Here is a 16,083-nt window from a genome sequence, read left to right on the forward strand (position 1 = left end):
TATAGCTTGAAAATACTTGATAATAATCATAACTTAATGTTTGAACTTAATAATTATATTAAAATTTTAGGAAAAAATAAGTAGTGATGTAAGTGCATATTAACCAAAATAAAGTACAAAGAGCTATTAGAATCAGGAAAGTAAATATACATATACTCTATAATTTATATAAATATAAATCTATTCTACTGAATTTATAATTTATATAAATATAAATCTATTCTACTGAATAGATTCAAAATAAAAGAAGGGATACTATTTTCAGTCATATATGAATAAGATGACACAAGTCATTCCATAGTGAGGAAGAGAGAGGTAAAAAGAAAGAATTGGAAACAAAATAAGTTTCAGTCATTCATGTAGAGGTGGGAGTATGGGTCTTTTCTAAGTAATTTGAGAGTCCATGAGAGCTCAAAAATGTGGGCACCCTAAATAAGAAAGAAGTTGTTAGTCATTCTGAAAGGAGAAATGGAAAGCATTTTTTTTTTGTTTTCTTCAGCTTCTGCAAAGCCAGAAGAGAGAAGCTCTACTGCAGTTTCTTCTGAGGAAGAGAGGAAAGGTATCCCAGAAAATGAGAGATAGATTCTAGTGGCTTATCTTAATCTTTTACATCCTAGAGAAGTTAGATTGTGAGATTTGTGGCTTGGCTTAGAGCCTTCTAATTTCCCCCAACTTCCCAGGGAATTATACTTAGTTACTCATGCAGCTTTCATCACTGTGTTGCTTATGGCCCCTCATTACCCAAGTGTACTGATCCCTCTTATCAAAAGCAGAAACTTCTCAATTCTTAATTTCCTTGTCTTGTTTGTTATTGTACCTTCGGTTTGGCAAACTCCCCTAAATAGTAATTTGTATATATTTTTTCTAGTTCTTAATTTCTGAATCATATCTCAACCAATTTTAGCCTGCTTTCTGTATATATAATTATATAATTATTTTTTCAAATGTTATTAATGATTCTTTAATTGTCAAATTCAATGGTCATGCCTCAGCCTTTCTCTGATTGGCTTTTTTACCTTCATTTGACGTTTTCCCACTCCATTATCAAAATCATCCTTCCTTGATGACATTCACATATTTCCCAAATCATTTTCTCTTATTTCATGAGCTTCCCAAATATTTATGATATTTATGTCATTTACTATCATTTTATATGCAATTGATTCTAGAAATATTGCTCTATGCAAAATTTCTTTCCTCAATTCCAGATCAATATTTACGTGTCCACTGGACATTTTGCCTGAATATACATAGGAACCACAAATGGAATATTCAGAACTCATTAACTTTCAAACCAAAATGCTCATTTGTATTCTGGATCTCACTGAATATTACCAGATACCAAGAAACTGTATAAGTAACATTTTGAGAGTTTCGTTAACTATTTATTTTTACCCCATCTACTTCACCTGCAACTATTTAATTGTGTAAATTTAACTTCTAAATATTGCTCCAATTTATCTATTTCTCTCAATCCTTTTTGACATTGTTCCCTACTTTTTATCACAGGTTCTCTTATAATAATATCCCAACTGATTCTATGTAGTCAGTAAGAGGTTCAAACTTTTGTTCATCCTACCAGATTCTCACTAAAGAAGAAGAAAAAAAGCTGATCTGCACTGCTTTAATTCTATAGATTGCATTTGACCACTGCTGTGTTTTAATGTTCATTTGCTCCAAAACTCATGTTGAAATTTAATGTTCAGTGGGACAGTATAGAAGGTGGAATCTAATGGGAGGTGTTTAGGTCATAAGGACTCCACTCTCAGGAATCTATTAATGTGGCTAAAAAATGCTCCCAGGAGTGGATTGATTCTCTTGTCTCTTCTTCCTTCTGCCATGTGACCATCCAGTCTCCTTCCCTTCTACAGGAAGCAATGTGCACAGTGCCATCTTGGAAAAAGAGAACAGCCTCAACAGATACCAAACCTGCTGGCACTTTCACCTTAGACTTTCCAGCCTCCAGAACTAGGAGTCAATAAATTTCTGTTTATTATAAGTTACTCAGTGTCAGATATTCTGTTATAGCAGCACAAAACAAATTAAGAGAGCCACACTCCTAATAATTGGAATTTTCTTCATCATTATCATTTTATTAAATGAAGGCTTACAATGTTCTAGGAACTTACAGATATTTTACATCATTTGTCTGACTATATGAGGAATTATCCACATTTTGCAGAAAACTAAGTTTTAGGGAGATTAAATGATGTGCTAATAAATAATGGAGCTTTGATTAGAAATTAGCCTCCATGTGATTGTTCTGTTTATGTTTCTGTATTTAGTCATCATTTGCACTTATAACGTTTGGTTTAATTTACTTGTTCACCCTTTTCTATCTCCTGGAGCAACATAAACAGGAAAGTAGTGAATTTATTCGTTCTGAGTATGAGTATTTCTTTAGTAATTAGATGAAAACTATGTACACAATACACACTCAATGAATAACAAGTAATCCCAGCAAGTCTATCTATAAAGCGTGTGATTTTATGTTAACCAGTACACTGTGCTAGTCAAATGAATATAGGTGATATTCTTTTGGGATGTCCTTTTTTCTCTCAAATGATTATATATTTGATAGTCCTATACATTTGGTGGTACCTCTAAATAGCTGTCTTTGGACTGGCACTATTTAATCAGTTCATTCTTGTCACAGTATTACTACATAGTAAGTAAACCATCCCAAAACTCAGGACTTAAAAAATTAATAAAATATTCCTGTGTGCACATCTCTGCAGGTCAGCTGAAATTAAGCTTTCTGGACTGGACTTAGGCTCTGGGTTTTGGTCTCCAGCTGGATTTAGATCTGCTTTTCATGTCCCTTATTATATGATGAAAAACTAAAATACAGATAGAAAACAGCCAGATTATATTTGACCACAATCTGCAGCAACTATCTCAGGAAGCCAATTCATAATCTCGCAACCAGCCCAGTAGTCCAAACTGCTATCTATAAATCAGACTTATAGAATGTCAGACAACTATCTGTAGCACAAGTCCAAGAACCCAAACAATAACCCTGAAAACAATCAGACCCAAGTGTAAATGTTAAGCAATTAATGACAATTTTCCTAACTTTTGGTCCTGCTTTCAACTTAGGACCAACCAGACAAAGTCAAATATGTGCCATTATCCAATTACATAGTATGTCCAACCTCTAGTTAGCCCATCCACAGCTTACACCATGTCAACAACCTACAATCTGGGCATATCTGAAGCTTTCCCTTTTTTCTGCTATGAAGCTTTCTCACTCCTCCTCCTGCTTTGAGTCTCTGCTAAACACAAATGAATTGTGTTTAGCAAACTTTAAATTTAGTAAACTCTAAATGAGTAGACTTTGCTTGTTCCCAATTGGTTGATCTTCATTTATTTTCACAGTGGTTTTCTCCACATTTATCATTATAGGGCCCAAGCTACAGAAGTTAAAATGTCTTCCTTTAGCATCTTTTTGTCATAGTGGTCACTGGTGCACAAGACCACAAACCTACCCTACTAGCATGCTTGGTATTTCAGTCATGTTTGCTTGTTCACGTACTATTGTTTAGAATCTTGTGATACTAATCAGACTCAACCTGAACACCCATTGACTCAAAAATTGTGTAAGCTAATCATTCCCAGTCAACATGAAATAATGCAACAGGGACAACATGAACATAATACAAGTTTTCTTTCAAAGAAGGAAAGGAGAAACACATGATAGACAATATTAATTTACAAAAAATTCTGCATCTTTTTAAGGTAACTTTCATCTGATTCCCCTAAAGTGGAAAAAATAAATGTAACTTGATCATACCCCATTTGTACCAAATAGAAGTGATTTCTACTCCATTGTTGTCCAAGGCTCTTTATTCTTACCTCTGAGAGGTATTTACTTTTTGTCTTAGGTCATTTTGTGATGGTATAACAAAATGCCTGAGACTGGGTAATTTGCTAATAATTAAAACTTATTTATCACAGTTCTGGTGAATGGAAAGTCCAAGATCAAAGTGCCGGCAGGTATTGTGACTGAGGGTCCAGTCTCTGCTCTCAAGAGTACTCTTTGAGGCCGGGAGCAGTGGCTCACGCCTATAATCCCAGGACTGGGAGGCCGAGGCAGGTGGATCACAAGATCAAGGGATGGAGACCATCCTGGCCAACATGGTGAAATCCCATCTCTATTAAAAATACAAAAAATTAACTGGGCATGGTGGTGTGTGCTTGTAGTCCCCACTACTAGGGAGGCTGAGGCAGGAGAATTGCTTGAAACTGGAAAACGGAAGTTGCAGTGAGCCATGATCATGCCACTACACTCCAGCCTGGTGATAGAGCTAGTCTCTGTCTCAAAAAAAAAGAGTACTTCTTGAATATTGTATCCTCTGAAGGGAAGGAACTCTGTGTCCCCACAGGACAGAAGGTAGAAGGGCCCAGCTAGTTTCCTTCAGCCTTTTATAAAGTTGCTGATCCCATCCATGAGGGATCTGCCCTTAAGACTTAATCACCTTCAAAAGATCCAATCTCTTAATATTATTGAAGTAGGAGGCAGGACTAAGTTCCAGACCAGATTGAAGACTGGCTGAAACAGGGAAGAAGCACTGAAAGTGCCTCTGTATAAGACACACCCACCAGTGCCATGAAGGTTTACCACTTCCACAGCGATACTGGGAAGTTACTGCACCTTTCCAGGAAAACACCTGGAAATTACCGCTCCTTTTACTAGAAATCTCTGATTAACTAGGTCCTTAATTTGCATGTAAATAAAAGTGGGTATCAATAGGACCGCAGAACTGCCCCTGAGCTGCTACTCTGGAAACACTGCCTATGGGGTAGCCCTGCTTTGCAAGGATTGCTACCTCTGCCGCTGCTGTACACTGTCACTTCAACACAAGTTGCTGTTTAACACCACTAGCTTGCCCTTAAGTTCTTTCCTGGGTGAAACCAAGAAATCCCCCAGGCAAAGCTCCAAATTTGGGGCTTGCCTATCCTGTATCACTATAACATTGGTGATTAACTTTCAACACCTGATTTTTTTTTAAAAACAGAGTCTCACTCTGTCACCCAGGCTGGAGTGCAGTGGCATGATCTCAGCTTACTGCAATCGTCGCCTCCTGGGTTCAAGCGATTCTCCTGCCCTAGCCTCCTGAGTAGCTGGGATTACAGACACACACCACTAGGCATGGCTAATTTTTTTAATTTTTACTACAGACGTGGTTTCACCATGTTGGCCAGACTGGTCTCCAACTCCTGACCTCGCTCGTCTCAGCCTCCCAAAGTACTTACATGTGTGAGCCACAGTGCCTAGCCTCAACACATGAATTTTGAGGGATATTCAGAGTATAACATTTTTCTAATATCCTCCATGGCTATAACTGAACCAGACACTAAAAATATGCCTGCTTGATAGCTGAGCAAGAAATCTGGCATAACCTTTGCTTATATGGCATTCTTAAAAGCTTTGGTGAGTCTTTCCATGTAGTTGATTCAGTGAACTCCAAATTCAAAAGTCACAGACATAATTGTTTTTAAGAATCAGCCCTCCCTATTGCCATATAAACCTAACTGTGGCTTCCTCAAACATACCCTCTCTAATACCCTGCCTTTACTCTTTCAACTAGTACCTTTTCTGGCAAAAATGGCTTACATGGATGGACATGTTGGCCATTTGCTTGATATGGCTTTACTCTGATGCTTTGTTGCTCCAGCTATACATTTGCCTTTTTCCGTTTGTCTTTCAAGTCTTTACTTGCTTCTCAGTTAGGTATTTCTGAAATCATATTTAAAATTGCTTTTGCTAACTTTACATTTCTTATCTATCTTCCTTTAGAACTTACCACAATGTAACATGATGCCCTCACTAGCTGCATGTGATCATTGTGTTTACTCTAAGTGTCCTCAATTTCTATAACTATGCTTGTAACAGAGCAGATATTCTTTAAATATTGCTTGAATAAATGAATGAATGAATGATTCTAACTGAGGTCGTACCCTAATTTATAACATTCAGAGCTGACATCAAGAGAAAAATTATATACTGACATAGTTTAGCCCACAGGAAAAGAATATAAAATGAAGTCCATATCATCTTTTTAAGGAATTTTCTTACTTAGTTTTCTCTGGGGCAGTACATGTTATAGTAGACAAAATCAATTAATCACATTTTGCTTGAGCTAAAAGAATTATAATTTAAAAGTATACCTTGTTATGTCTAAATTTTCTAAGTTTATCTTAAAAGTATTCTGGTATGCAGTTGTGTCTAAATTATTTCTTGATCTGGGATAAGCACTTTTGGAGTAGGGGAGCTATAAATATTATAGTACCTGTAAATGTGTTTACTTATTCTATTAAATAATATTAAGGGACATTCTGGTTTGTGCATTGGCTTTTTAACAAATTTTCAAATACATTTCAATTACAAGAATCTCATCACTTTTAGAGTCTCTGACAAATTTCAGTTATGAAAACTCTGCAATTATAAACCAAATGAAAAATGCTCTTACACATAAGTAACTCTCTGTAATAATTTACTAAATTAAGCAACTAACTGTCTATTATGCTGTATGTGTACTTAATTTTTTATTAGTTATATCCATCTTACTCTTAATTGAGAATGTAGCAATTTATGCAATACCAGCAATGTTCGACTGGACTTAATTTTTTCAGACATTTACCAACAAAGCTTTCTACCAAGCTTTGTAATTTTTTAAAAAAGAAATTGGCATGACATCCTAAAGGAAAATTTATTACAAAGATTCAATTAACAGTGTTACTACTGCTCATTGAAAATAAATATTTCCCTGAGTTTGATAAGTTTTAGCTTAAAACTTAAAGAGCTTCAAAATTGAAGACATTTGGTTATTTGCTTTTGAAAAGGAAACTTGGATAATTTTTAGATTATCAGTTTAATATTTTCCACATCCGTTTGATTATTTGTTATGTACAGAGTGACATAAAATAGTCACAGATGCCTTTATAAAATCCTATTTGCCTGAGTTCCAACGATTCTTTCCAAATGGTTCTTACTTAACCTATAATGTCTTCCTTTTTACTAAATGTGTACTAATTATCATGGAACATATGATTTATAGGTAAAAAGTAAATAATTTGGCTTACTCTGATAAGTAGCGTAAATTTCTTTTTAATAGAAGATATAATAAAATTCTCATCATTATAACAGATTGAAATAAAAATGATTTAAACATAGTATTTCACTCCTAAAAACAGGGAATATCTGAAATATCAGAAACCTTATGCCTACTGACAAGGTTCATAAAGTACCAGAGTACTTGTATAAAAGTTGCTAAAAATATCATTTGTCTTTATGTACCCTGTTTATGTATTCTCATTTTTGTTTATGTACTCTCTTTGATTGCAAAAGTGCTATAAGATGCTATCTTTTCTGATACTGATTTTCTCAGATGAAATGTGTGCTGTGGGTAAGAAGAGAAAGGTCAAAATAGAAGGATTGAAATTGCTCTTTGTACTTTTCAGATTTTTTTCTTCTTATTTAAAATTTTTAACTAATCACATTAATTGTAATAATAGGGCCAGTCTCTAAATGAATTAGGAAAAGACATTTGCCTAAGTTGCTAACCAGCTTTACAAAAGCTTGATATCCTTAAAGAAAAGTTACCTAAGACACAGAAAATACTGTGGAACAATGATAGCCATAATGTCAGTAAAAACTGATAGAATAATATTTAGTTTTTTTGCACTTTATGTCAAATGAACATAGTTTTGTTACCACATAAAAATGAGAGTGTTTATAAATGGTAGTATGTGATGTAAATTTGAGTGAAAAATAAAAGATGAATAAAGAATTAAGGGGTCATCTTGCATTGCATTCACTGACTCTTTCACAAGATTTTTGGTGTATGTTTATGAAGAGAGACAGATTCCAAATGTGAAGTTTAATGAGAATTTGATTTCTTCAGAATTACAGTTGTTGTTGAGACAGTACAGTTTCAGGTAGTATAGTAGATGATGGGGATGCCATTAATAATAAACCAAACAAGCAAAACTCCTTATTTTCATGAAGTTTATATTTTGAAGTTAGAGTAAGAAAATGAGTAACACATATGAAACAGTTAGGTTATTTGGTTCAAATAGCTGAGGAGAAACATGTGAACATGGGAAAGAGGATAAGAAATGTCAATGGGAGATTGTTGACATTTTGTGTAAGGTTTATAGAAAAGTTCTCATTGAGAAGATGATTTTTGTTTAAGAACCAGAAGGAAGTGAGGGATCTAGCTGTATGGACATCTAGGGAAAGAGCTCACCAAGAGAGGTAAAAGTCAGAACAAAGACCAGAGCAGTGATGTGCCTGATGTTGTCAAGGAACAGGAGGGCGAAGAGTATGACTACAAGAGAGAGGAGAAAGGCAGGAAGAATCACAGATGAGGACAGACTGGAAACCACAGGCCAGATCCTAAGGGCCTTCAGACTTCTAGAGTTTGATCAGGGCCTTGGCCCTCACTGGGAGAGGGAAAAGCCATTGAGGGACTTGATAGAGGCATGAAATGAGCAGTTTTAAACTTTGTATTCTACTATTAGATATTCTGCTACTAGAGACAATTATATATACAGTATAACTAAGGAGGAAATGCTTGGTTCATATCAAATTGGGGGGATTCTCCTTAGTGCTCTGTGTAATATAGGGGAGTTATAAATTCACTGGGTTACAAATAAAAGGGGTTGGACTATAATCTCTATGGCTTTTACTATAGTTCTGTGGTGAGCTTTTTATGGTTTTTAATATCTTGTGACATGTATCTAAAACATGCATATGGAAAAACACTTCGATTAGAACCATGACATATGCATGTATAAAAATATCCCATTCACCCATTAATATGTACAATTATTAAGTATCAATAAAATAAGTAAATAAATAAAAGGCAAAACATTGAAAGGGGCATAGGTATACTATTTCCAACGGCTTCTCCTTTCTTTGCTAACAACTGTTTTCATTCAATTTTTTAAAGTCTGCTTTGTCAGAAAATGGTGAAGCAACAACTTGCTTTATACAAGTGTGAAAGAACTAGAAACTGAGAGCAGTCAATTAAATTTTAGGGTAAAGTCGGTGTTGAACAATAAGAACACATGGACCCAGTGAGGGGGACATCACACACTAGGGCCTGTTGGGAGTTGGGGGGACAGGAGAGGGATAGCAAGGGGTGGGGGGATTGGGGAGGGATAACATTAGGAGAAACACATAATGTAGATGATGGGGGGATGGATGCAGAAAACCAACATGGCATGTGTATAATTATGTAATGATCTTGCACCATCTGCACATGTACCCCCAAACATAAAGTATAATTTTAAAAATACCAAAATAAAAAAAAGCTGAGGAAAATAACAGAGGAAATATTTATAGAAGCAGGAAATTACAAAAATAAAACCTTAATTTGAGATTCTTTGAGAAACAGCAGATAAAATACAAATAAAATGTTTTAATGTTTTTTAAATAAATTAAGGTATGTTTTGCTTATTTTTTTGGAGACAGAGTCTTGCTCTGTCACCCAGGCTGGAGTGCAGTGGCATGATCTCAACTCACTACAGCCTTCATCTCCCGGGTTCAAGTGATTTTCATGCCTCAGACTCCAAAGCAGTTGGAATTACAGGCACTTGCCACCTCGCCTGGCTAATTTTTGTGTTTTTAGTAGAGATGGGGTTTTGCCATGTTGGCCAGGCTGGTGCTGAATTCCTGATTGCAGGTGATCAGCCCACGTCAGCCTCCCAAAATGCTGGGATTACAGGTGTGAGCCACCACATCTAGCCTGTTTTGCTTTTAACAAGAGGATTTACAAACAAAATTGGTCACCTGTAAAAGTAATTTTTTGGGGAAAAATAACATGGATTAACAATAAAGATTATATAAAGAAAATTTAAGAATGAGTTATCCCTTTTATATACATTCATGTTGAGAAGAAATACAGCAAATTACTGATTTTGGTGAAAAACAGGTAAATAAACACAAAAATGTACAAAATATCACGTTTTAATTTACTTTGACAAACATAATTTAGTTTTAATTATTTATGAGCTTTATGAATTTTCCATATGAAGTAAATGAAATATAATGAAATTTTTAAATATTATGAAATATTTATTCTCATCTATTCTTTTCAGCATTTATTATTGAGGTTATTCTTTGAATAAGGAATACAAATCCTAGATATGTTTGTCAAATATATTGTATTTGGAGCTTAATTAATTGGGAAATAATTCAATATCTAATCATCATATGGCTTAACAAGAACAAAATTCTATTTAGCAAGATGTTCCACTTCATTGAACTCAGATCAAAGGAAAAAGACGAAAAGTTAGTTGCATGGTAATACCAAGCAGAGTAAGTTCACAAAAATCACATTTGATGAAGTCATTTCAGAATCATATATTTTAAAAATATTATACAATATTATTCTTAAAACTACATTTAAGTGCAATAATTGATTATGAACTCTATCATGATCTTTGGCAAAAGATTTAATGGGACTGATAAGTATAATCTGGTGACAAAGTAAAAAAAATGGAAGTGAATATAGAGGTTACAAAAATAAATGTAGTATTATACATGATATTAGTCAATTCTTGCATAGCTATAAAGAAATACCTGAGACTGGGTAACGTATTTCTAAAAAAAGGAGATCTAATCGGCTCATGGTTCTGCAGGTTGTACAGAAAGCATAGTAGCTTCTGCTTCTGAGGAGGCCTTAGGAAACTTACAATCATGGTGAAAGGTGAAGGGGAAGCAGGCACATTTTACACGGCTCAGCAGAAGTAAAAGATGGGGAGAGAGGTGCTAAGCACTTTAAAACAATTAGATCTCAGAAGAACTCACTCACTTTCAGAACCATGGCTTCAAGGGGAATGGATTTTAAATCATTCATGAGAAATACACCCCCATAATCTAATCACTTCCCACCAGGAACCGCCTGCAACACTGGGGATTAAAACTTGACACAAGATTTGGTGGGGACACAATTCCAAAACATATGATATAGTAAGTATAATTGAATAATTTCTTAATGTCAAAAGTTAGAGGCAAATGGTAAAAAATATATTTAAAAGAAATTGAAATACATGAATATATGACAGAGTTATAAATAACAGGCTGATAATATACTTCAGGTTTGACAGCAGATAAAATAGACATTATTCACCACTTACCTTCAGAGGTAATAAAATACTTAATTACATTGAGCTGATAATGGTCTTCTTGGTGTCCCTAGTGAGCCATGTTCTCTACAGATAGTAAAAATCCTAAAACATTAAATGGGATTTATTATTTTATCTGACTGAATGGGCTACCCACTAAATTTTAAGTTTCTTGAGGATTGAAATTATGTTTCATTAATTTTTTTCTAGTGCTTTCTTTAATGCCTGGAACAAAGTAAGTTATGGAAGTTGAGTTAGCATGGTTGTTGATTACACAGTAATGGTCTATTAAGGAAAGCCTCAAGGACTAGTCTGAATTACTGTCTCCCTTCTTAGTCACCCATTCTCTTATTCATTCTAGTTGTCTTTTATCCCTAATGACTTCACTAAATAGGTCATCAAATAATATTACCATGTCATAATTTAATGTTTCTATGTTCACATCTAAGTTAGCCTCTCAGTAGCATTTGCCATAATTTATTATGCTCATTTGGGAGTTTTCTAGAATTTTTAAACTGTATCTCTGCTTTGTTTTTTCATCAACTTCCATGTATCTCTTTTACCATTTTTCTTTGTTGTTGCTGTTGTTGACTTTTGCTCCTCACTTTTGTTTCATGTTTTGGAGCATCCCAGGACTTTATCCTTTGATTCATTCATCTGAGTTCTCTCCATAGGGGATCTCATTATTTTATAAGCAGAAAAAAAAATCCAAATCAGAATCCTCTTTGATCCTGGTCTAAACCTTGTTTTTTCCCTTTATCTTATTAATTACATTCGCTCTCACCACCTTAACTAAACCATGCTGGCAAAATCATAGCCCATTACATATGTCACGACAGTGACTACTATTTCTCATCAATATATATATAATATATTTCTTTCCTTGGTATGACCAGGGCATATCTATTAGTTCTATTGGATCTAGTTTATGCCATGAAATTAGATATAGCCATTGGGATATGCACAAAAGTGATGTATACCATTTTCAGACATGACTCTTAAAAGATTTGTTGTATTCTTCTACTCATGCTATCTTCCTATGCCTGCTGGCCAGATAAACAGAGAATAGAGAAAACATTTAATTCATCACCAAGTGCTACATTATATATTACTTCTACTTTGCCACTGGCTGGATGGTATTTGCTGAATTACTGGTATTCTCATTTTCTGATTTTTTTTTTCTTAATGTTATATATAAATGGAAACAGTCTATAATTTTTCCTTTCTGTGATAGGGGCTGACAATTTTTTTTTTTTGTTACCAGATTTCTAATTCAAGAGGAATCTTTTCTTTTAGTAAAGCAAAATATGGTTTCCTTAGAGGATAAATATTTGTTCTGAGGAAAACTTGGAGAGACATTTTGTTTCTTTCCATGTTTAATTTTCTTATATCTTTTCCCATTCTAAGTTTCTTTTTTTCCTAATTGTTGCTTTCCTCTTCAGTGCTCATTTCCCTTAGGGTATGAATCGGTTCATCCTCTATAATACTATAAAGAAATAACTGAGACTAGGTAATTTATTTAAAAAAAAAAAACCCAAGTTTTAATTGGCCTGTAGTTCTGCAGGCTGTTCAGGAAGCATGGCAGCATCTGCTTCTGGGGAGGCCTCAGAAAACTTCCAGTCATGGGACAAGGCAAAGGGGGAATGGTCACATCAGATGGCCTGAGTAGGAACAAGAGAGAGAATGTGAGTGGGTAGATACTACACACTTTTAAATAACCAGATGTTACAAGAACTCACACACTATCATGAGAACAGCACCAAGTGGATGGTACTAAACCGTTCATTAGAAATACATCCCCATGAGCCAGGCACCTCCCACCAGGCCACCCTCCAACAGTGGGGCTTAAAATTCAACATGAGATTTTTTGGGGCGATACAGAACTAAATCACATGAGGATACCTTCCACTTACTTTATTTCTCTTCTATCCTTAGGGCATTATAATTCCAAGACTGCATTCTCATGTACTCTGTGCACTTTTAAATCTGGAGTGAGTGCACTTTTAAAATTCTGGAGTAAGTGCTCTGACATGCCAATGAAAATTTTCATTATTTTACTACATAGGGTCGATTTTCTGGGAATTGTTTTGATGAATCTTTGCTTCTTGTTCTCTTTTCTTTGCAGTTTTTTTCTAGATTCGTACTTCTTTCTTTGAAGATGTGGAGACAGCTCACATAGATTTGATGATGCTGTGAATGAAAGTGTTTGACAAGATTCAGTTTTCCAGTTTAATCCTTGAAAGCATCCTACAAGCTGCACATATTAATAGCTCTGCCAACATTAATCTTACAATTCTTAAAACAAGTTCATGAGCTAAGAAGTATTATATCCATTTGATTAGATCATTTCACACCATTGTTGAGAAATAAATTTAAGCTTGGTCTTCCAAATTTCTAACCATTACTTATTTGTTCTATACTCACTTCCAGATGTCAGAGTACATGATGACTTGCTTAAATTTTTAACCTTCTCACTTATCTTTATCTCAGATAAAATTCAGTGTTTTATTGTGTTCTGCTAAAAGTAGACTTTGGACACTAAGGTGCAAATTAAAAATTTCATTTCAACCAGCATTATGCTGATTTGAGATTTCAAAATGTATTTAAAATTTTGTTTGATATTTGGGTAACCTTGGGCAAATGCTATTTTATCTCTGTTTCCAAGTGACTATGAATTTAAATCAAAGTGACATTCTTATTTACACTTATAAATAATGGAATCCTGAAAAAGAAAATTTGTCATTATGCTGTCTCCTATAACGAGGGATACATAATAGACATTCAAACTATAGGGAGTATAGGAAATTTTCATTACACCTTTTATGCAAATTTGGGTGTATGTATGTGTATACATTCACTTACATAATGATAATCACATAGTCTTATACACAAGTAAAAAATCATGCTAATGCTTTTTTTTTTTTTTTTTTTGAGACGGAGTTTCGCTCTTGTTACCCAGGCTGGAGTGCAATGGCGTGACCTCGGCTCACTGCAACCTCCGCCTCCTGGGTTCAGGCAATTCTCCTGCCTCAGCTTCCTGAGTAGCTGGGATTACAGGCACGCGCCACCGTGCCCAGATAATTTTTTTTTGCATTTTTAGTAGAGACGGGGTTTCACCATGTTGACCAGGATGGTCTCTATCTCTTGACCTCGTGATCCACCCGCCTCAGCCTCCCAAAGTGCTGGGATTACAGGCTTGAGCCACCGCGCCTGGCCCTCATGTGAATACTTTCTGAAGATGAAATTGAATCTTTCTAGTATGGTAAGTTGAGAACTAGATTTAAACATGTATTGCATTTGTGAATTCCTTAAATTTTTACTGCCATCTTTCAAGTTATTATTTCCCACAATCTGATTATTGCAGAATTATGAGTACTTTCTCTAAAAATACTGAGTCTTCTAACAATAATTGTTGCCTGAAAACACAAATTTGATTGTGTAACTCATGATTCCTGATCACTTACAGAAATAACCCAAAATATCCTAGTTTAATATTCACCACAATTTGACACTATGGGAATAATTTACCTTCAGAGTGTCATATTCTCAATATCCTGATATATCTGTACTGTAACCACAGATTCCTATTTGCCTTCTCTTTTGCATGCCCTCAACTGACTTTCTTATTTATGTTTAAGCTGTCTTCATTCTGCTTAAGCATTTAGATACAGAATAATTTATTAATACTGTTAGAATTAAACTCTAGTGTTCTTTATAGTCCCTAGACATTTACAGTACAGTGCGATCTGTTCTGTTGTGGTGGTAAGGTTCAACCACTACAGTTATTCTTACTTGGTCAGATATTCAAAATATATGGGTAAACTTTTGGGTAGTGTCTATGACTAAACTACATACATGAACACTTACTGAATATCTTATAATACTAGGCATTAGGCTAAGCATTTCTCATACAATGCCTTAGTTAACGATCAAAAGACATCAACTCAAGAGATGAAGAAAGTGGCATGCAAGGAAGTTAAAGAAATTGCTCTTTATTGCCATTAAATTTTCACTTCAATTTAAAGTATCCTTTGATTATAAACAGAAACAATATCTTAGCAATTTAACAATTGTAGTGATTTTCTCACCAATAGAAATTGCATATTTCTTATAACATATTACAGAGGTTGTATAGATTTAAACATTGTTTATCTTTATCATCTTCAAAATTTTGTTAGTTAATAGTCTTCTGATATATCTTGTTATTTAACATGTAAACAAAGAAGCACCTATAATACTTCCAAATTAAGTTTTATGAAATATTTGGTATTTCAATATTATTGGTTTATTTGGTAATTACATTTAATTTAAAAAATGTAAGACATTATTCTGAAAATGTATCTATTATGATTCACTAGACTATAAATATTATGGAAAAACTAACCACTGTATCTGCTCATGCAATAGTGTACCTAATGCGGCCATAGTCACAAGTTCAGTGACTTACAAAACAAAATAAATGGTTCTCATGCTGGTCTCCAGATTGAATGCAGTTTTACTGATTCAGGCTAAGCATGACTCAGCAGCAAGATAGGCTTGACTCAAGGCAGTGGATTAGGATCAGGTCAACGACAAGTGAAGCTTATTACCTGTGGATCAACAGATACCGTGAGAATATTGTTCTCACAATAAATTAAGCACAAGAACCAAGCCAACTGGGCAATCACATTTAAGGCCTGCTTGAAATATGTCCACTAATATTTCATTGGCCAAATCATCTTACATGGCTAATCCCAATACCAGGGGTGTAGTATACCCAACCCCAGGTAGGTATAGTTCACCCAAAGAAGAAAATGATTTATATTTACTGAAAAATAATCCAAGCTACCCCAAGAATTCTTGGTTTAGACCATATGATGCCAGTATTTTTTGGTATTTATTTTTAGATGAAAAAATTAAGATTGGGATGTTAACATAATCGGCCTCATTCATTAAATTTAGGAAGTA

General features: G+C 34.6%; 1 long non-coding RNA gene across 1 annotated transcript in view; it reads right to left on the bottom strand.

The window, feature by feature from the left end:
* Window positions 1-13,044: 13,044 nt before the first annotated feature.
* LOC118145116 (uncharacterized) overlaps window positions 13,045-16,083 on the bottom strand; it is a 96,012-nt gene continuing 92,973 nt past the window's right edge. The window contains exon 5 of the long non-coding RNA XR_004730286.2: window positions 13,045-13,326. This is a non-coding gene — a long non-coding RNA (uncharacterized LOC118145116). The remainder of the gene's footprint in view (window positions 13,327-16,083) is intronic.

The sequence above is a fragment of the Callithrix jacchus genome, chromosome 8 (assembly GCF_049354715.1).
Source record: "Callithrix jacchus isolate 240 chromosome 8, calJac240_pri, whole genome shotgun sequence".
Classification (NCBI taxonomy): domain Eukaryota; kingdom Metazoa; phylum Chordata; class Mammalia; order Primates; family Cebidae; genus Callithrix; species Callithrix jacchus.